Source organism: Hylobates moloch, unplaced genomic scaffold, assembly GCF_009828535.3.
Source record: "Hylobates moloch isolate HMO894 unplaced genomic scaffold, HMol_V3 SCAFFOLD_19, whole genome shotgun sequence".
Classification (NCBI taxonomy): Eukaryota; Metazoa; Chordata; class Mammalia; order Primates; family Hylobatidae; genus Hylobates; species Hylobates moloch.
The window spans coordinates 74516595-74538342 of record NW_026652294.1 but is presented as its reverse complement, the minus strand read 5'-3'; the positions used below and the strand labels follow the sequence as shown (position 1 = coordinate 74538342).

Genomic DNA, 21748 nt, shown 5'->3' with positions numbered 1-21748 from the left:
TAAGTCATGTATGTAGACCATCTAGAACAGTTTCCAGCACCCAGTAAGTACTGTATAAGCTGTAGGCATTCATATTCTAACTAAGGTGTTACCAGATTGTACACAACCTCCAAAACCAGGCATTCCAAAGAGCTACAGTAGGCTTGTAAGCATGGGTATGTTGTGAGGAGGGAGCAAGAAGAGAACAGTCTATTTCCAGTACATTTGGAAGCAGAGCAAAGGCTGAAGGCAGGAAACCAAGCTAGGAAGATGCTGCCATAATCTCAGGATGAGACAAGGCTGGGAAGAGCAAACAGACCAAACAGGGTAAGCCCAACTTATCTTATTAAGAAAACAAGTAAGATGGTTGCTGAAGTGCCTTTAAGAAGTACTAGATTCAGAACATTTCTTCCATAAATCAAGGTTGTATATCTCTCAACCTGCTTTTTCCCCTGCTCCAAGCCAAACAAAAGCAGAGGCTGGGTGAGAAATGGCAAAGCTGCCTCTGGGTGAGACCCCTCACTGTACGGAGCAATGACTGGTATCCCCCAGACAGCAAGTACTCACCAAGTATCTGTTGGATGAATAGGTAATGAATACAACTTTTAAGAACAATTGATAAGTCAAGTATAGTTCAAGGCCACGAATCAAATTGAGCAGTTCCTCTGAAACGTGTGTGAGTCATGATGCTGAAGAAGACTGAGGTCCCTGGTGGACACAACTGTTGATAGGTCTCTAAATTACTGAACAGACAGAAATATTACTCATTCGCCTCCTCCGTCCATATTCCCTCCTGTTAGATACAGATACACATGAACACATTCAGTGTGAAGGGAGGGTAGTCTAAGCCAGCAGTCCCCAAGCTTTTTGGCCCCAGGGACTGGTTTCATGGTTTGTGGTTTCATGGAAAGCATGGAAGGGGTGGAGAGGGTTGGGTGGGGTTCAGGATGAAACTGTTCCACCTCAGATCATCAGGCATTATTAATTAGATTCTCGTAAGGAGCATGCAACCTAGATCCCTCACTTGCACAGTTCACTATGGAGTTTCTGCCTCTATGAGAATCTAATCCCACTGCTGATATGACAGGAGGCGAAGCTTGGGCTGTAATGCCCACTGCTCACCTGCTGCTGTGTGGCCTGGTTCCTCACAGGCCACTAACCCACACAGGTCCATGGCCCGGCAGTTGGGGACCCCCGGTCTAAGGTACTCAATATAAATCAATGGGACTTTTTTTCAGTATGTAAGAGCTGGTTCAGAGCCAAAATCCCAGCCAATTCTTCATATTAGATACAACTTCTTAGTCTGTAAAAGGCACATCTTACATAGTCATAATAGCCGCCCGACCAGGTAGATCACTTGAGCTCTGGAGTGTGAGACCAGCCTGGACAACATGGCGAAATGCTGTCTCCACAAAAAATACGAAAATTAGCCAGTCATGGTGGCGCATGCCTATAATCCCAGCTACTTGTGGGGCTAAGGTGGGAGAATTGCTTGAACCTGGGAGGTCAAGGCTGCAGTGAGCCAGGATGGCACCACTGCACTCCAGCCTGGGTGACAAAGTGAGACCCTGTCCCAAAAAAACAAAAACAAAACAGAACAAAAAAAGCCACCAGACTACCTTTGTTTTTCCCTAAGCAGTAATTTCCCATTACTGTCCAAAAACACACATTCTCTATCATAAATTGTTTCTATTCCATATTCCGCATGGGCTTGCAAGTCCAGATGGGATGCCCAGAAGCCTCAGACCCAGAGGGAAGGATAATACTAATGAAGATTACATTATTTTGCATTAAAATTAAGTCACCCATATTTCCAAGAAATGGAAAGTACCCAGCTTCCTCCCAGAAGTCCCCCAGAGCTGCTTAACTATCTCATAGGCCAGATACCCTTTCCTCTTCTAGACTGTAATTCTTAACTCTGAGCTCCAAAGCCCATTCAGCAGCTCATGTTTATGGCAAGAAAATTCAATGAGCTATTATTTGTATTTTGTGCTCCTTCGTCTCAAGAGAGGTTATTATAAAAGGGCCAAGAGTAGACACTGTTTGAATTCATCTTTTTTTTTTTTTTTTTTGATACGGAGTTTTGCTCTTATTGCCCAGGCTGGAGTGCAGTGGCACAATCTCAGCTCACTGCAACCTCCGCCTCCTGGGTTCAAGAGATTCTCCTGCCTCAGCCTCCTGAATAGCTGCGATTATCGGCGCATGCCACCAGGCTCAGCTAATTTTTTGTATTTTTAGTAGAGACAGGGTTTCATCATGTTGGCCAGGCTGGTCTCAAACTCCTGACCTCAGGTGATCCACCCTCCTCGTCCTCCCAAACTTCAGAGATTACAGGTGTGAGCCACCGTGCCTGGCCAAATTCATCCTCTCTCACAGTCTTGTGTAGAAATCTAAATTCACTGATATTATTCCAGGTGCTCTGAAGCTGGCAGAGCCTTCTGAAAGGGGATAGTGCCTCTAGGAGGGAGACAGAAAGAGAGAGAGAAGTGGGATTGCCCAAAGTCTGGGAAGAACAACAGTTTGATGGTCCCTGAGTAGCAAGGCAGCTCCCAAGGAAGACAGTGGGGGTAAAAGGTATGGCTGTATGGCCAAATACAAAGGCCAGAACTTCGGGCCTGGGATCCCAGCTCCAGCAAAACTTCCTGTGTCCAAGCAATGCACAGAGCAGCAGACTCCTAGAGGCGATGTGGGGCTCGGTCAAAGGGCATGTCAGCAGTAACCTGAAGAACCAAGAACAGAAAAGCTCCTGGAATGTTCTGCTCTCTACAAACGCCCTGGGATTCTGTGTCACCTTGGTAGCGTATCAGGCCACCCCAACTAGCAGTGACTGAGATTAAATTTCCCACTAATGAGTAAGACGGGATCTTGGCATCTGATTTGCTGTGATTTAAAGGAACTAATTTAAAGAACCATTTCTTGTATACATAAATTGGTAGAATAAGTCATACTCACTACAGATTCGCTGAAAATTGGGGACGTAGGAAGGCTGAAATATCTACCTTTTGGCTCAGAAAACTTGTCATTGTATAAAATCACATAACTTTAACTGAAATAACAAAATATAAAAATACAATTTTAACATCACAAATCTCAACATACAGGCAATCTGGCTGAGGCCTACATAATGTAATTCCCTTCTGTTTCTTTTATTTAATGCTATTTTTTAACTTATAAGAGAACTAGAGTAATGGAAGCATTTCTGTAAACATGATTGGAACATGAGTTAGTATCGAAGTAAACGTGACTTTTATCTCTGCACCTTGTAGATGCGAATCCAGACATGGTACCGGCAATAACTCCCAACTAATCATATCTGAAATTAGGTCAAAAAATGAGGAAGAACAGAGTAGGTGCTCACTTACAACCCAAATTCTTTCCCATCAAAATGAAAACGCAACCATAATACATATTGATGCCAGTATGAAAAAATCTAAATTAAGAGTTGTGCTTATGTTCTCCCTAAAATAATGCTATTTTAAAAGTAGCAGTAGTTATTTATCTGAATTTGAATGCTAACGCTGAGAATAAACATGAATAAAAAGTTAAATGTTAATCAAGTTGATAGCTTACTCCCTAAATAATATACAAAGTCTTAGAAGAGAGTAAATAACACATAATAAACAACATAAGAGCCTACGGTTTTCAATGTTAATGAGAAGGAGAGAAACAAAATCCTTTCCTAATTATCAAAGGGTCAATTAAGTAGAGGCCTTAGCTTGGGGGTTAGAGTGCCTCCTCATTCAACTGTTCCAGGTAAATCAAATTATAAACTCTGCCAGGATGTGGTCTCCTGTGTTCTAAACATTCCGTAGCAAAACAAAAATAACAAAACTACAGGCAGAAATCTCACTTTGATCTTCTTGTACAATGAGTGGAATACAAACCTTGAAACAAATCAACTTTGAAATAAAATATTATAATAAATCCCCAAAAGTCATTGGGTAATATTAGCACCTTACAATGGGCAGAAAAATTATGAAGAGATCGCCAAAATATTTCCAATAAGGAAGACTGTTAGGCATTAATCTCAGCAAGCTCATACTAACTCTAAATTCTCAAAATGGAATCAATACAATTTCCTTCCAAACCTAACCCATCTAAGTGTATGAAATTTTCACACTTAAGGATATGCATGTTTCAGAGAAATTTTGAGAAATCAAATTATGTTTTAAGGCTGAAAGATCAGTGAGGAAATAAATCACTTTGGCCAAATTTCACAGGTATCTGCTTCCCCTTCTTCTCTCTTATAGCTATTGAGTACTAGTTAGCGAAACCTACTCTCTACATACTCACCTTGCAAAATATCCAGAAAAAAAAGAATAAAGATATGTGTCTTTTTTCAGCTTTTACTGGAGCATAAATGACAAGCAGAAACTGTGTAAATGTAAGATGTATAATGTGATGATTTCACATACGTACACATTGTGAAACAATTACCACAATCCATAGTTAACATACCCATAACCTTATATGGTTACCTTTGCATGTGCACACGTGTTTAATAGTGTGTGTGTGTCTGTAGTGAGAAGTTAAGATCTACTCTCCTGGCTGGGCACAGTGGCTCACACCTGTAATCCCAGCACTTTGGGAGGCTGAGGCAGGTGGATCACCTGAGGTCAGGAGTTCGAGACCAGCCTGTCCAACATGGTGAAACCCTGTCTCCAGTAAAAATACAAAAAACTAGCTGGGCATGGTGGTGGGTGCCTGTAATCCCAGCTACTCAGGAGGCTGAGGCAGGAGAATTGCTTGAACCCGGGAGGTGGAGGTTGCAGTGAGCCGAGATTGCACCACTGCACTCCAGCCTGGGCAACGGAGAAAGACTGTATTAAAAAAAAAAAAAAAAAAAAAGTCTACTCTCTTAATAAATTTCAGGTAAACAATACAGTATTGTCAACTATGGCCACCACATTGTGCATGAGCAATCTCCAGAACTTATTCATCTTGCATACGCTGAAACTTTGTACTCTTTGACCAATATCTCCCATTTTCCCCACCTCCCAACCCCTGACAACCACTATTCTACCCTCTGCTGCTATGAGTTTCAGTATTTTGGATTCCACACCTAAGTGAGATCAGCCAGTATTTGTCTTTCTGCAGTATCTTTTGTCTTTTTCTATCAAGCACACTGAACTATCTATGGTGAAACCATCTAAATGTTCGAAAGAGATTTTCCACCATCTTCAGAATTCTAGGATCAAGCCAGTGAGAAAGAAAAGAGAATAGACGACTTCTCTCATCCTGTTTAAACATAGTGAGCACCTTAGTACGGAAAGATTTTCCCATTATCTTCTTTCAAAAATGTGTCAGCATGGTTTGGGGGAGGGTGGGACGACAGGGCAAGTGGGAGAGTTGTTATTGGACCTCAGGGGAGAAGTCAAGGGAACAAAGATTGAGAAACCTTGCTCCATAAATGTTGTCCTGTCATCTGACACCACAGCGCAAGGAATGCTAGTAACACCTCGGTCCAAAGGAGGAAAGAATAGAGTCCGAAAGAAATCTGAAAGGAAGGCGGATAATTCAGCTCAACCGACTTGTTTTTTGACACGTAGCCTTGAAAAGAACAATTTTACCTCAGAAACTTGGCAAATGCAAAATGATATTTTTTGATAGGTTATAACATGCATTTTACTAAATGCACGAAGAGAGGGTGAGGGAGAAAAAGGCCAGGTATCTGAAGACAGGAAAGTTGTCAGGTTTCTCGTTTCTGTGTCATTTTTGTTTAGTCGGTCAAATGAAAATTCAAAACCATATAATTAGATAGTTGTTTATACATGATTAAGCATGAGCTCATTGGACTCTACATGCCAAAAAGTCAGAGATGTGGTTAAGGGCAAGAAGGAACTATTAATAAAAGGAAATAAAGCTGTAATGCATTTTTCACTTATGAATAAAAATAATTCAAAGGTCTCTAGATGGAAAAAGAGAAACAAAATCAACCATGAATAGGGGCAAGAAACCAGATAATTTTATAAATGGTTAGAATTCAATAAAACATAAGCCACTGGTATGAAAAGGCTTTTTTTCCTCCTCTGTGATTCTAATCCTATTTTTTGCTTCTCGTAAACATAACTCACACTGAGAACATAACAAAACTTACCTGTATTATATTTCTTTAGAATTGTTCTGGGAAATATTTAAGCAAGAACATGCTGTTTATTTACAAGAGTTACTTGTTCTTCATAACTGTCTTCACCAGTAATCCTCTCCGGAAAAACCAATAGCTGTCAGCTCCCTTGGAAAAGGCAGTGTCCTTTCGTTTTTAACAACTGCAGAATTTTCTTCCCATAGTGAAGTGAGCCCATTGAAAGCAAGGTTTAACTGACCATAACCTTCATAAAGGTAAGGCAGATGCTCCCAGATCCCCCACAGAATCTGTGATTTTAGACTTGGGCTCTGAAAACTGGTGAATCAACTGCTCATGGACCAAACACCACGCGATGGATGAGGTCAGTGGGCAAGTGTTTGGGATGACAGAGAAAATAAACTGATCCAGGATCAGCCTACTTACTCCTTGTTAGGTAAGGTTTTTAAGCCAATACTACAATGTCCCACTATCGGGAAAATACATCAATACAGGCTACCTCTGGAGAACACCCTGGTAAATGAAAAACTACACCCAAAGGTGGTTCAATTGTGTGTGTTATTTTCTAAAACCAAACATATCTTTAGGTTGCCAAGGCTAGTACCTTCGCACACAACTGCTGTGATACGTAGTACAGCCAATTGATTGGAACAACATGATCTAAACCCAAAAATGACCAAAGCCCACAGGATATCCATCCAACACACAGTTCTTAAGAATGAGGCTAAAATGAATCTAGTAACATTCAAAAAGCCCACAATGCCTAAGAAACATGAACACCGACTTTCACAGCCGGACTGTGAGAGCAGTCTCCAAGTCACATCAGTTCCCTCTGTCAGAGGGACCTAACATCTCAAACTTCCCTCTCTTTCCTCTCCCTTCCTCCCCTTCTCTCTCCCTTCCAGCTTCCCTCCTCCCTTTGTTCCCCCTCCCTCCCTCCCATTCTCCCTCTCTCTCCCTCTGTCTCCTTTAGTATCAGCCAGTTCTGACTCCCAGAGAGAGTAATCTTCTCTGGGAAGTGCATACCCGCTCAGTAGAACTTAAACACCGCATGGTCTCACTCATAGGTGGGAATTGAACAATGAGAACTCATGGACACAGGAAGGGGAACATCACACTCCGGGGACTGTTGTGGGGTGGGGGGAGGGGGGAGGGACAGCATTAGGAGATATACCTAACGCTAAATGACGAGTTAATGGGTGCAGGAAATCAACATGGCACATGGATACATATGTAACAAACCTGCACATTGTGCACATGTACCCTAAAACCCTAAAGTATAATAATAAAAAAAAAGAATTTAAACAATATACTTCATTTAAGCCTGTATGATTAACTAAAAAATATAGAAATTCCTAAAAAGGTCATTTCCAAGAGACTAACATGACTAGAAAGTACAAATCTGAAAAGGCATGGACAACTGAGACAAAGCACAGCATTCGTAACTAATTTGGCAATTTTAACCTATAAAACCTATACGTTATCTACATGTCTTACATGAGATAGGTACTTTGTTCTAAAGATACTTTTTAATTATTGACCTGATTTTGTCAAATTCAGCTCTTAACATATTCATTCAGTGCAAGAAGCTACCCAAAGCTGGGAGGAAAGTGCGCTTTCATGAAACAAAGTCTTTATGCACCAGAACTTTATGGATTTGTGTCTTTAATGTTGAAGGAAGGGGGGACATCTTACTAAATTAATAAATATCGATTATTTGAAACAGTTGAATATCTACTACAGTTCTAGATAAGAAATTTGATAATTTATTCCTAAACAATGTGTGGCATGTAACTCAAAACTATTTTTCATCAATAATTAGTATTAATAATTAACAAGGGTAAACAACAAAAATACCTTTTGGAAATATTTCAACCTGGCCCTTTCCTCATTCCACAGGCTGCCTATTGCCAGTCTTTACCCTCAGTTTAGGGTTAATGACTAAACTGTCCTCATCTCTGACATGCAACACTACTCAGCAGCAATCTTCCCAAGAATGTGCTCACAAATACGTAAGATTGAAAAGAATAAAAGTCTTATCAAAGTCACTGGAATCTGGCGAACTGATTTTTAAATTAGCAACTGCAGTTGCGATCCACTCAGTGGTGAATTAGATTTTTCAGCAGTAGGGACAGAACCCTGAATAAACTTCATCTCAAACGCCTATTCTCCTACCTAAATATGCAATTTCTTATGTCTTTAATGCAAGAATTAGCCAACTAATAAAAATTAAACAGTTCTCTAGATAAACACAGCAAAGAGGAAGGACGCTACACGAGCTATTCATTTAAAACAGGCCGGAACCACTGTACTGGATTTTATTTGGCACTCATTCTGAAGAGTACTACATTCGACTTTTAAAAACTATCTTGCGGCGCGGTGGCTCACGCTTGTAACCCCAGCACTTTGGGAGGCCGAGGCGGGCGGATCACGAGGTCAGCAGATCGAGACCACGGTGAAACCCCGTTTCTACTAAAAATACAAAAAAATTAGCTGGGCGTGGTGGCGGGCGCCTGTAGTCCCAGCTACTCGGAGAGGCTGAGGCAGGAGAATGGCGTGAACCCGGGAGGCGGAGCTTGCAGTGAGCCGAGACTGCGCCACTGCACTCCAGCCTGGGTGACAGAGCAAGACTCCGTCTCAAAAAAAAAAAAAAAAAAACCTATCTTGCTATTCTTTCTCAATTTGATTGTCCAAAAGCATCTTTAGAGTCAAATGCACTAGATCTTATACCAAATTAAAGGCATTTCACCATATGCCTCTAATTTTCTAGCCACCCTGACCTAGCACCCGACATTTAGAATTTTAAGCCCACTGCAATTAATCTCCTCTGGCGATTCATTTCTTCCCCAAATTGAACATTATGCAGGCAATATCCTAAGAAGTTCTGAAAGTTCAACGTCATACTATATTTTAATTTCTTACAGCAAATACAAATTCTACAATTCCTAGTCCTCTTCCTTCACATACCTCCATTCCATACATTACCATTATTCTTCCTGAAAAATGATCAAAATCATCAGCAAAAGCATCTCGTGCTTAAATTATTCATGTTCCCAGGATGCTTGGCCACTGACATTTTAAAGTGTTAGAAGTAAGAAGTCCTTGCACTGCGGGACTTCCATATGCAGTGTCTGCTTGTGTACCTGTGTGGGTATAGAGTTGTTTACATCTTGCCCTTGACTGGGGGCCTCAGACAGCTGTGCAGAGTACCTCGCATACATTTCCAGGGCTACTTGCTCTGTGGTTTTATAAAATGCAGGCAGCAGGAACATTCAGGGACTGCTAGGACATTCAGCAAAGGCTGGTGTGCAGACGGGAAAGCATCTGACAAATGCAGAGTAAGAAACAATGATTCCCTTCAAGTGGAACTGCCTGTGAAGTCAGCCAGCGCTGGCCAGCGTGAACAATACTTGGGCAGGTCATTAACTTGCCTGGGTCAGAGCAGGTGGGTGAGCTCACCCACCCACCTTTCTGGAAGCAAAGTTTCACTTGCTGAGTTCATACCAAAAAAAAAAAAAAAACCACTATAATATTCTAATGGCTAAACTAGGAATGTGTCTGAAAATAGCTAACTCTGCAAACCCTGCAGAAGACATCCAGGGAATTCACAAAGGTAAGTCAACGTACTGTCTGCTGTTTCAGTTTGCACACATCTCTATAATAGCTACGTATGTATTACGTTGAAAATAAGCAAACACATTAGCAAACCAGGATTTTTTGAAGGGAGGTGGTTACCACTGTATTATGTTTCTCCCTCTCCTTTTTTTTCTTTTGCATAGGAAAGAGTAAGTTACTGGTTAACCACACAAAGGAGTTAACATTTAACTTGAACACCGGGAATGCTTGAGCTCTTAATCCCTCCCCCCTTTTTCTTATTATAGCAAAAATAGCTTCAGGAAAACTCTTACTAATTATTGCTGGTTCTAGATGAGATCTGGCTACATCAGTTTCCTTGCTGCACTCACAGGAGTTTGATTTCAGCCTGAATTCATCACTACACTTCTTTCAGACATACTCCACTCCAGGCAGCCTGAAATCCCTGGTCACCATACCCCATGTCCCCATACTCTCCGTTTTTCCATCCTCAAAGATCAGCTCAAATGCTACCTCCTCCTTGAAACAAACCTTCCATATTCCTTCTTCCGATGCCAGGTTTACAGTGCTCTATCCCTCCTCTAAACTCCCACATAGTTATTTGTCTTTTGTGCTGTGGATCAATTCTACCTTATGTATCTATATCTCACCTTTCCCCCTAAACTGGCAGGTCCATGAGGACAGGGACTATACCTTATCCGCCTGGACCCCTACCTATCACCCCCAGGATATCAGGCCTCAGCTTCCTAATGCCTATGATCAGGTAACGCCCACACTACACCTGCAGCAAGTTTTAGTAAAGAACTTCTTTCCACAGGTAGGTGGAGAGAGGGTTACAAGGAGGGTGGGATTGTATAATTTAAAATAGCGGGGAAAATACAAATAAAATAAACAGAGAAATTGCTGAGAAGCCTGGAATGGGGGTAATGTGGCCAGAGCTGCCACTTTGTCGTCCTGGCCATTCCTAACCCATTCTCCTCCCTCCTCCCCAGGCTGACTCCACACCTCATTGCACACAAAGCTCGTCCCTATCAACACAGCCTTTTCCAAACTGTTTGACTTGTCACCTTTCCCGTGAAGCCCTCCATGGAAACAAGATTATAACAAACCTCTGTCTCCTCTCCCCTTTCTTAGCTATTCATAAATACTCCAGAGGAGGTGCAGAGTTTACCTAGCCATCAACATGGTGATCATACTTCCTCACCAAGAACTTGTACTATTACAACTGCTGCTACTACTACTGCTAACAATAACAATGACAGTGACTCATCTATACATTAAAAATGAAGTGAAAGTTAAAGTAAGCTTAATGGAAGGCTTACTTGGTGCCAGAGGAGGATGCCTGGCTGTATTCCCGGATTAACTCATTTAGCTCCCACAACTACCTTGATGATTACCATCCCATTTCACAAGGGAGGAAAACTAAGGTTTGAAGACCATATTAACTTGCTAAGAGTGAGTATTCAAACCCCAGCTAGCCCAATTCAAAAAACACACACAGATGGCTATGAGTTCATTCACATTCCCTTAACCATCACCTTCCACATAACTGGACAAATACTCCTAGATGGAGAGAACACAGGACAACTGTCATTCTTCTCCCAAAGCTGGAACTCACACTCACCCAGAGCCTCCAACCTCTTGGTTTCCATATATAAGCAATAGTCAGGCATGACACCTTAATTTATTCTGTGTAGGTACCATAAATGGTGTCAGGCATGCAAGTATAAATAGATGACACTAGTCTAACCTTTAAAGTAGTGGTTAAGTGTCTATTATATAACCCCTCTTACTTTCAGGAATTTTTGATGCATAAGATGAAATTCATTTGTTATTTCACTCATTCAGGAGTTAAAAACTGCATGGTAAGAGCAGGTGAAACAGAGATCAAGAGAATCACAGCACAAAATAATGTCTGGTGAAATAAGGTAGGATAAAAAAGCTACTGAGACAGAGAAGGAGATGATGATGATGATAACGATGGTGATATTTAGAAACAAGATATGAAATATCTTATCTTGCATATATCTTACTACAAAAGGGATTTACTAGCTTTTTATTCACGAAGAGTCTTGAGTGCGCACAGTTCATACGGATATATGTTAGGGATATAAGAACATAATGCACATGTGGGTGCACACATGCACACATAAACACACACACACACACACACACGCAGATGAGCACAAAGACAATTTCACAATGAATCCGGTACAATAAAAGGTAAAGAAGAGGTTCCCCAGAGAAGCAACCTCCTATAAAGACCCAAAGCTTTTATAGAGCCCCTTTCTACTAGAAACCAACCTACCTTAAAAACAATATAAATAAAGCTGAAAGGGGATCTTTGCCAAAATTCTGCTTCAGTAGCCCAAACTTTAATGTTACAAAACTGGACTGACCTAAAAGCAGAGTCCAACCAGCCACTGACTGTCCTCTGCTTTCACTAACCAATAAAAATGTTCACATGAGGAGGAAAACCTAAATGTGTAGGTACATGGGGCCAGCCATATGGAGGCAAGAGGAATCTATGCCAGGGCAAAGTCGCAGGCCAGGAGGCCAAGTTCAGTCTGGGGCAAGCTCAGCCAAATCACTACATTCAGCCTGGTAAGATCACATACCATCTAGCACACGGCCTGGCACAAACCAAATGCTTAGTAAATATCGATTCCTCTTTCCATCTGCAAATCACATCAGAAAACCTTTACTCTCTCATATCTTAAAAGACTATCTTTAAACCAGAATAGATGATGAAACAATTTCAAGGGTTTCCCTCACGAGTAAAAGATGTATATCTGCCCCCACCATGCTTTGATTTCATAGATTTAGATGCCAAGAAGGAAGATTAGAAATCATGTGTCCAACCTCGTTATTTTATAAACTGTAAAATTCAAGTCCAGAGATGTAAAGTGACTTTCACCCGGTCACACAGCTAGTTAATGGCAGCATCAGGACAAAAATCCAAGTACTTGGGCACCCAACTAAACCCACTTTCTAATGTATCCTACTACTTTTTTGGGGCTGTCAGTTATAATTGGTGCTTAATGATGCAAATACCTCTGAGGCAGTTAAAAATGTCTTTTGCCTTCAAAATAGAGTGAAGATGGCAGATGATCGACTCCTACACAATAAGCACTGGGTTGGGGACAGGAGCGTCCATGAAGAGATGAAGAGCTGAAGGAAAAAAAGGGGTAAGCACAGAGGAGGAGATCAGGATGAAAAGCGACATACAGATGCCTACTTAACAACTTGCCTAGAGATCAACTGTTTCAGTCCACAAGCTGAATGTGAAAACGCCACCAGAGGCTTCTCTTTTCCAAGTGTCTTTGAGCCTAGAAGATACAAAAGCCTGCATTCTCCCAGATCAGATGAAATGTATGACTCTTCAGGAGAAAAAAGAAATAAGATTGTTACGTTTTTAAAAAGAGGTTCAGTTTGAGTTTGCCTCTATCTCCTTAAACCGTAGGTTTCAGCAGAAGCACAGCTAAACCACAGGTTTTATTAGAACTGGTGCCTGCTTATTCATCCACCACATGTAAATCTGCCACTGAACCAACATTCAGACTGCTCAGGGAGAGCAAGCACCTTGCTTAGAAAGGGGGAAAGTCTCACTTAAGCATATGGAACTTGACAGCATAATTTTTTTAAAGATTCTCTTCTCAAAGAAAGTTTACAAGCAGTAAGTGGGGCTCTAAGGCTATTATTTCCTGGCAAAACAACTGCAGAACAATTGTCCAGTTCACAGTTTTGCACTGAGGGGATTTCTTTGGATTGTGGCCTTACTTTCTTCATCTTTGTTCTAAAGAAAAAATCTGCCTTCAGGAATCCTAAACAACGAAAGGGCTCTTCATTATGTCTATGAGTTTGGACAGAGTCCTGTGGCACAGAGACCATGCCTGGTAATGAGGCATAATAATCATCTGGTCCTAGTTAAACATACTCATACCTTCCACAGCAGGAGAGAACCTTTGGAAGGTGACAGAATGAGGGGCATTTGAGGTTAAGACCCTCAGTCCTCCTTGGGCTCAACTCTTACCCAAAGGACTCTCATAAAAAAGAATGAGAAGACATAAAAACATCATGTAAAATTCAATGTTATTCAACAAACATTTATGGGATCTCCAGTTTGCGCAGGTCTTGTATGAAGAAACCAGAACCTCAAACCCTCCCAGTCTCATATCTCACCTAGACAACAAACAAGTAACACAGTATTTTTCTACGGCCATTCAAATCTCTATTAGTTGCCACTTCAGCAGCTGATGAAAGCTCTCCTTCCTCCAACACCCTTCAACCATAAAGGATGTGTGAGCCTCAGGAAGGAACCAAAGGAAGAACTTTCTAGAAATCAGAAGTGACTGGGAACCTTTGTGAGGCAGAGTTCTTGTGCCTGGAGGAATACAGGACGGGTTGCCAGGATATTGCAGAGAATGTAGGGGGAGGGGAATGGAAGAGAAAAATCCCTAAGGACATTCCCAACTCTGTAACATCTCAAAGGCTTCCAACGCAATACCAAGGTTTACATTTTAATGCAGATTATGAGGATTTTCACTGCCTTCATCCCAAGGCTATTGTTTGGGCTACTTTCCATTCTAGGAGCCTACACAAATTATGTGACATGAAGCAGAGTATTTAACTTCTCTAGGCCTCAGATTTATCACCACTGAAACGCAGGCGAGGAATTAAGTAATCTCTCAATTCCTTTCCAACCCATTTTCTGAGTAAACGCGGTGTTCACTCTCTCCTTTTCACCAAGTTAAATTTCAGAAATTCTTTCTACCTATAAAATTCAACAGAATCCACTAAAAATTGTTATAAACGAAAATTCAACAAGGTGACAAGACACAATGTAGATTTTACAAAAGCAATAGGTTCCTTATATACCATCAATTATAAGTTTTAAAATATAATGAAAAAAGGATTAAAAATTCTTAAGAATGGCATGTAATATGAAGAAAACTACCTGTTTCTGAAGACCTAAATAAACATAGATACATAAATGTTTCTGGAGGAGAGAGTAATATGTAAGTATGTTCATTCTTCCAAACTTTCCTATAGGTCGAATGCAGTGCTTCTTAGCCTCTGCATTACTGGCATTTTGTGTTCCGTAGTTTTTTGTTGCAAGAGCAGGGGTGCTCTGTGCATTGCAGGATGTTGAGCAGCATCTCTAGCCTCTTACCCACTAGATGCCGGTAGCACCCCTAGTGGTGACAACCAAAATTAAACTCTGCCTAGACATTGCCAAATGTCCCCAAGGAGCATTATCATGCAGAGAGAAAACCACTGAATTAAAGCAAAGTCCTAATGGGCCTTTCCTTATTCACTACCTTGACAATGGATTCTAACTTGGAAGAATAAAATAGTACTAATAATCAAAAATATGAAAATTAAAATTGTGGGCCGTGCATGGTGGCTCACACCTGTAATCTCAGCACTTTGGGAGGCTGAGGCGGGCAGATCATTTGAGGTCAGGAGATCGAGACCAGCCTGGTCAACATGTTGAAACCCTGTCTCTACTAAAAATACAAAAATTAGCCGGGTGTGGTGATGCACTCCTGTAATCCCAGCTACTCAGGAGGCTGAGGAAGGAGAGTCACTTCAGCCCAGGAGGCAGAGGTTGCAGTGAGCTGAGATCACACCACTGCACTCCAGCCTGGGCAACACAGTGAGACTCTGTCTCAAAAAATATATACATTGTGGAACACAGAAGGAAGACTAATTAAACTAAACAAAGAAAGACAACAGCATAAAATCGTGACCTCAAATATATAGTAAAGTTTGCATATTATTGCTTTACAAATGAGTGGGGGACAGGAGATCAATAAATGGTAGTGGGTCAACAGTTTATTATAGTTTGGAAGGAAAAATCAAAGCTAAATGCTTATTCACATTACTTATATAGATGTTCTGATTATCTACGGCTACACAGCAAACCACTCAATAACTTGGCATCCTTAAAACAACAATTTATTATTATCTCTTGTGGTTCTAGGGGTTGACTAGGCTCATCAGCATGCTTCTCATTTGGGGTCTCTCATGCACTGCAGTCAGATGTCACCTAGGACAGCAGTCATCTGAAGGGTGGGCTGGATGGACATCCAAGTGGCCCACTCCCACGCTGCCAGGTGATGCTGGCTATCAGCTAGGAGCTACGCTGCAGCTGTCAATAAGAACACCAACACGTGGCCCCTGCACATGACTTGAGCTGCCCGCAGCATGGTGCCTGGTTTCCAAAAGGCAGAAAGAGGGGGCTTTCAGGCCATTGAGAAACATGCCTCCAACAGATGTAGCATCACTTCTACTGTATATCATTGGCCCAAACAGTCCTAGAGTCCAGGCAAACTCAAGGGGGTAGAGAAATAGACTCCATCTCTTGACATGAGAGTGGGGGTGTCACACCACAAAAGAGAATATAGAATGGGAGCTATGGTTTCAGTCATCATTGGAAAATACAATCAGCCATAATATTCCACAAGAAATTCCAGGGAAATAAAGAGCTAAATATTAAAATAAAATGTAAAACAACTAAAAGAAAATGTATTTGAATTTTTTACTTCATTTTAGGATGCAGAAGACAAAGATAAACAGATATATCTACAAAAATATTTTAGCTAAAAAAGCACCACAAACAAAATGAAAAAGCAAACAAAAGACCAGGAAACATATTAACATTCAGTATCACAAAGAGTTAAAGACTTAAATAAAGAGTTCTTATGAATCAATTATAAAGATAAACATTCATGTAGGGGGAAAAACAAAGGGCCTAACCAGTTCACATCTAGTAGATGAGACATAAAATGAACACAATATTCTGCCAGTAGATTGAGCTGAGAGTGTAATATGTTATATAAACCTTTGGGGAAGCAACTTGGTAACACAGTCAGAGGTATTTAAAATGTTCATCTGACCAAATAATCTACCATATGGACATATTTAGACATTTAGACCATCATTTTTAAAGATATTTGTTACAATATAATTTCAGTAAAAAAGAAAGCAAGCTTGATTAAACAAATTATAGTACAATTTCTGTATACATAAAAAATTTCTACTGCACTTAAAAATTTTATTTTCAAAGAATACTGAACTACATGGGGAAAGTTTGTGACACAATGTGGAAAAAGAGACCATGAAACTTTATTTAGAATAAGGCACAAGATACATGCATGTATTTGCTTACTAAAATATTAACAATTGATATCTGCATCTACGAAGTACTTGTAGATAAGTTTATTTGATTCTTTTATTCAGTATTTAAAAAATGTTCTGCAGTAAACATACATAATTTTTTTACACTGAAAAAATAATGCTATTTGAAGAAAAAAATACTAGTGTTAATGTGTAAAACACTAAAAAGGTCACGTTACTGGATCACTGCCAAAAGATTTTTAAAAAGCAAGTTAAAAAGCAAGAGAATAAGCATGAGTGTGCAGCAAACGACATCAGCAGTGGATTACACCTGGAACCACTGACCCATTACATGGCGCATTTTGTCCATAATCAAGTAACTTTCTCAAGCTCGTGACCTGGCCATGGCGTAGATTCTTAGGCAGTTGTGCGGTGTGACTGCTTTCTAAACTTTTCTCTTACCCTTTTCAATATTTAGCATATTTGTTTTCTTTGCTGAACTCAAAACGTTTCTGCCTTCATAGGCCTTTTAAATGATGAAATATTTAGCCATAATTTGTACTCACACATAAGACATTAGTCACCAGTTATCTTTTAACCAAAAGGCCTCCTGAATTTCAGAGTCCGAGTCAGGTACAGTCTCTACTTCTCCTTCAAATGGAGGACCCATAAGTCGAGCAACTCCCCAGGCCCACAGTTTTCCAACTTAAGCGTGCATCAGAATTTCACGGAGGGCTGTACAAGCATAGATTGCTAGGCTCATCCCAGAGTTTCTGATTCAATGGGTGTAGGGTGGGACCTGAGATTCTGCATTTCTAACAAGTTCCCAGGTGATGCTGATGCGATGCTGCAGGTCCTCAGGCCCCTCTGCTGTGGGAGCCACTGCTCAAGAAGATCATAGGAACAGCTAAGCATCTTCCCACTACATGCTACTGCTATTCATTTATCCCCTATTATTCACATTAACAATGTATTATTTGGTACCTGTTAACAATTTTAATTATCCACAACCCAAATAAATCCCTGAACTCCTCACACCAGTTTCAGGTGGAGAAGCACATTCAAACCCCAAGTCCAGCAATGGATTAAAAAAAAAAAAAAAACACCTCTTGTGTGGCCATTCCTCTTGATTGACAACTCTTATACCCTTGAGAAGCCGTGAAGCCTTCCTTCACTCTTCCATTCTCTTACATGACAAAACAAACTCTCCTCACATTCACATAGAAATAAGGTTATTCCCTCCCTTCTTCCTCCGTTATCTTCATTCTTTCTTTAATGAAGTCTCTGCCCTTTCCTACACAAATTTCTCTACTTCCTTTCCTCTCCTTCCCTTACTAATTAGCTGATTACACCTCAGGAGAGAAGCACTAAATCACACAAGTTTTGTCCCTGTACACATTCGTGCATTCATCCTCCCTATCCACTCAATAGACACTTAGCAGGTGCCAGCTGTATAACAATTCCTGTGTTAAGTATTACAGACAGAATGTGGAAACAAAGGTGGGATCATCTAGAGGTAACTAGGGCACAGAGATGCTTCATGGACAAAGTGTATTTGGTCGGAATGGTGAAATCAGGTCTAAATTTTATATTTTCCAAAACCCTTCAACCCACTGGAAGATAAAATATCTTCTTCAGAGTTTCATTCCTTTGACTTCACCCTATTAAAATTTACATATCCTTGTGAAGGGTAGCCCTTTAAGGGTCATTATGCTTAAGTGTCAGTAAGTTTCACGCCCTTATCTGATGAGGAGGACCCTGGATATCCTGAAGAACAGAAACAACCCTTAAGGAACAAAAGGGTATATGATAAGAGTGTCCCTGAAAAAAAAATGCCCTCTCCTAGTTTAGCTTGCAGTGGTTCTCGAAGTGTGGTACCTGGACCAACAGCATCAGCATCATCCTGGAGCTTGTCAGAAATGCAAAGTTTCTGCCCTCACTCCATATCTACCGAATCAGAAACCTGGGGGTAGGGTCAACCCACTGGCATTTTCAACACTTACGTTTGCAAAGCACTGCTCTAACATCTGTCACAGTCCCTGTAACTCTTCCATTAACATATATGATTACTACAGGTCCTAATAATTTGTCAAACTCCTTCATTAGCGTGTGAATGTTATTTTCAGAAAGATGCATGCAGTAATTATAAGCTATTTGTTAAGAGCTAGGCTCTGGGGCAATGGGGTAGAGGTAGGTGCCTGTGTCTAAGAATAAGGAGACACCAGATGAAAGGAAGATGGCCATTGATAAAGGTCAACATTAACAGTTTTGTTAGGGTTAGTCATCTGCCTCCCAAATGGGTGTGACTTACAGTGAAAACCAAAGCAGGACTGATTTTGCCTGCTTTTGAAAATTCTCCGAGCTCTTAACAGGGAACGATTTTGCATGTAGTTGAAAAAGGCCCACATGAACCCCTGTTGCACAATGAAATGTTCATCTCATGTTATTTAGCATCCTTGGTCTCTCTTTTAGGTGGGGAACAGACAGGGGGGAGGAAGATGCATATTTTTAGTACCAGGGAACGATTTATCATTCAATGAAAGAGCATACATAGAGGCTTAAATCAAGTATGTGGAAATAATATGTTATTATTACTAGTCCTAACTCTGCTAAATTATAACCTATAAACCCTCAGTGCTTGACTTAAATATTCAATCCACATTTGCAGGAAATCTAAATGGTTATTTCCTCCTTTAGCACATCCATTACAGGAGGATTTACTAGTGCTTCCACAAAGCATATATGAGGAGCATGTTATCCAAGACGTCAGTGTAACCAGGCACAATTGATAAGCACACAGCCCACATCACGTATGCATTCTGGGAGCCTTTATGTGCAGTTAATTAGTTTAGCTATTGCTTTCACGGTTCATTTAGAAACTTCATGCTTCATTAAATATCAATAAATTTTATCCTCAAAAAACCTTTTCAGTAAAAATATGATTGTCTCTTCAACTGATAATCTTGTTAATGGATGTATATACTGCAAGCATGCCTATCAGGACCGACAAAACTCTGAATTGCCATGGTTGCAGCACCCTGAAGTAACATGCAAAATTTATTCTGTAGTTTAACACACATGCCTCATCCACACATATTTTCTTACAGTAGAGGGGAAAAAATCTTTTTTTCCTTTCCAAAACGATGCCTCTTTTAAGCTTCTATTTTTATTCTGTCGAGAATTCCTTCTTATGTTTCATAAGCTCCTCTCTCCATTACATCAACTCTGAGTTTCTCTTTATTGGAAAGACGAGCTTTTAGCAACTTTCTGTAGCATGGAAGAGACGTTTTCAGTAAACATATGTTTGTCATATCCCTGATACATGTGTCCAAAGAGGGCAGAGGTCACAGTTACTGGGCTGTTAACTGTCCCCTCTGTCAGGGAATCATCTGGGCGGTTCACCGAATACCACAATGAAGTGGGTCAGGCAGGAAGGGTCAAGATTAAGAAAGAAGAGCGTCATTTACCTAAGCAGAAGCTATACTGTCTCCTGTCTTCCAGATCAAGCTCACACGTCTTTTATTTAAACATGTCCCCAACATGCTCAGACACAGAAGTTGTCAAACTTTTCCTCATTTTCCTATAGCACTTTGTTAAGGTTTTCACTACTAAATGGATTATAATACATGATAGCATTCATTCATTTGTTCATCCATTAATTCAATAAAAACATATTAACCAAGGATACAATGGTAAATAAGACAAGTAACATTCCCCCATTTTCATAAAGTACACATTGTAGTGGTGAGAGAATACACAATAATATGAGTGAATGAATAAGTGAACACGGTAATTTCAAATAAGAGTAAGTGCCATGAAAGACATAAAATAGATAGATGGGGTGGGAGGATACTCTGAACTGACTGGCAGAAAAGGCCTACGGAAGAGGTGGCTCATAAGCTGGGATGCAAATAGTGAGAAGAAACCAGCCATGCAACAATATGGGGGGGAGTCCCAGGCAGAAAAAAATGGCTAGTACAAAGACCTGAAGGCTGAACCAGCTTGGTGTGCTAGAGAAAGAAAAAAAAAAAAAAAAAAGCCAGGCTAGCTGCAATGTACTCGGCAAGGGAGAATGTGGTGCCAGATAAATTTGCAGATGGCTCACCAGTCTCAACTTTAGACTATAAGCCCCTAGAGAACAGGGCCTGTGTATTACTGGAATTTGCATCACTAGTGCCCATCCCATATATGACTCTCATGGTTAACAAATACGGATTGAATGAATGAACCAGATGAACCATCTCCAGGGTCAAATGTGAAACACTGGAGAGTTATCTAGCATTTTGTACAATCTCTGCCTTGTCTTGGCCCCTTCTTTCAATATGGACGATCATGTTCTATCCTTTCTATGCAAAGTTAATAGACCATAGGCTCTCAGTGCTGGAGAAGGTACTTACAGTTATTTTTCCATAAGAGATAATAAATCTGTGGCCAGGTGCCGTGGCTCACGCCTGTAATCCCAGCACTTTAGGAGGCCGAGGCAGGTGGATCACTTGAGGTCAGGAGTTCGAGACCAGCCTGGCCAACATGGTGAAACCCCATCTCTACTAAAAATACAAAAATTATGCGGGCATGGTGGCACACGCCTGTAATTCCAGCTACTGGGGAGGCCGAGGCAGGGAAATTGCTTGAACCCGGGAGGCGGAGGTTGCAGCAAGCCGAGATCGCACCAGTGCACTCCAGCCTGGGTGAAGAAGTGAGACTCCACTTCAAAAGAAAAAAAAAAAAAACAAAGAAAAGAAGAGAGATAATAAATCTGTGCTTGGGGGTTGGCCCGTGTAGTTCCACAGATCTCTCTTGTGACCGACAATGAAATACATTCAGGAGAGAAGAGCCAGGAGTTAAGATGGCAAGCCAATAGGGTTTCCAAAGTAACTCAGAAGAGCTCAGACTCATGTCCTCAGACTTGTTTATTTAAACAGTATTTCAACTCAGCCAGTAACAGACAACCAAGAATGAATGTTAGTATTA

At 40.7% G+C, this 21748-nt stretch overlaps 1 protein-coding gene across 2 annotated transcripts in view; it reads right to left on the bottom strand.

The window, feature by feature from the left end:
* GLIS3 (GLIS family zinc finger 3) overlaps positions 1-21748 on the bottom strand; it is a 492055-nt gene that overhangs the window by 328730 nt on the left and 141577 nt on the right. The window contains exon 1 of one of the 2 annotated variants that reach the window (XM_058431727.1): positions 13838-14017. The exons of the other annotated variant lie outside the window; for it this stretch is intronic. The gene's annotated coding sequence lies outside the window, so the exon portion shown is untranslated. Of the gene's footprint in view, positions 1-13837; positions 14018-21748 lie in introns of those variants that run through there. 2 annotated transcript variants of the gene reach the window in all.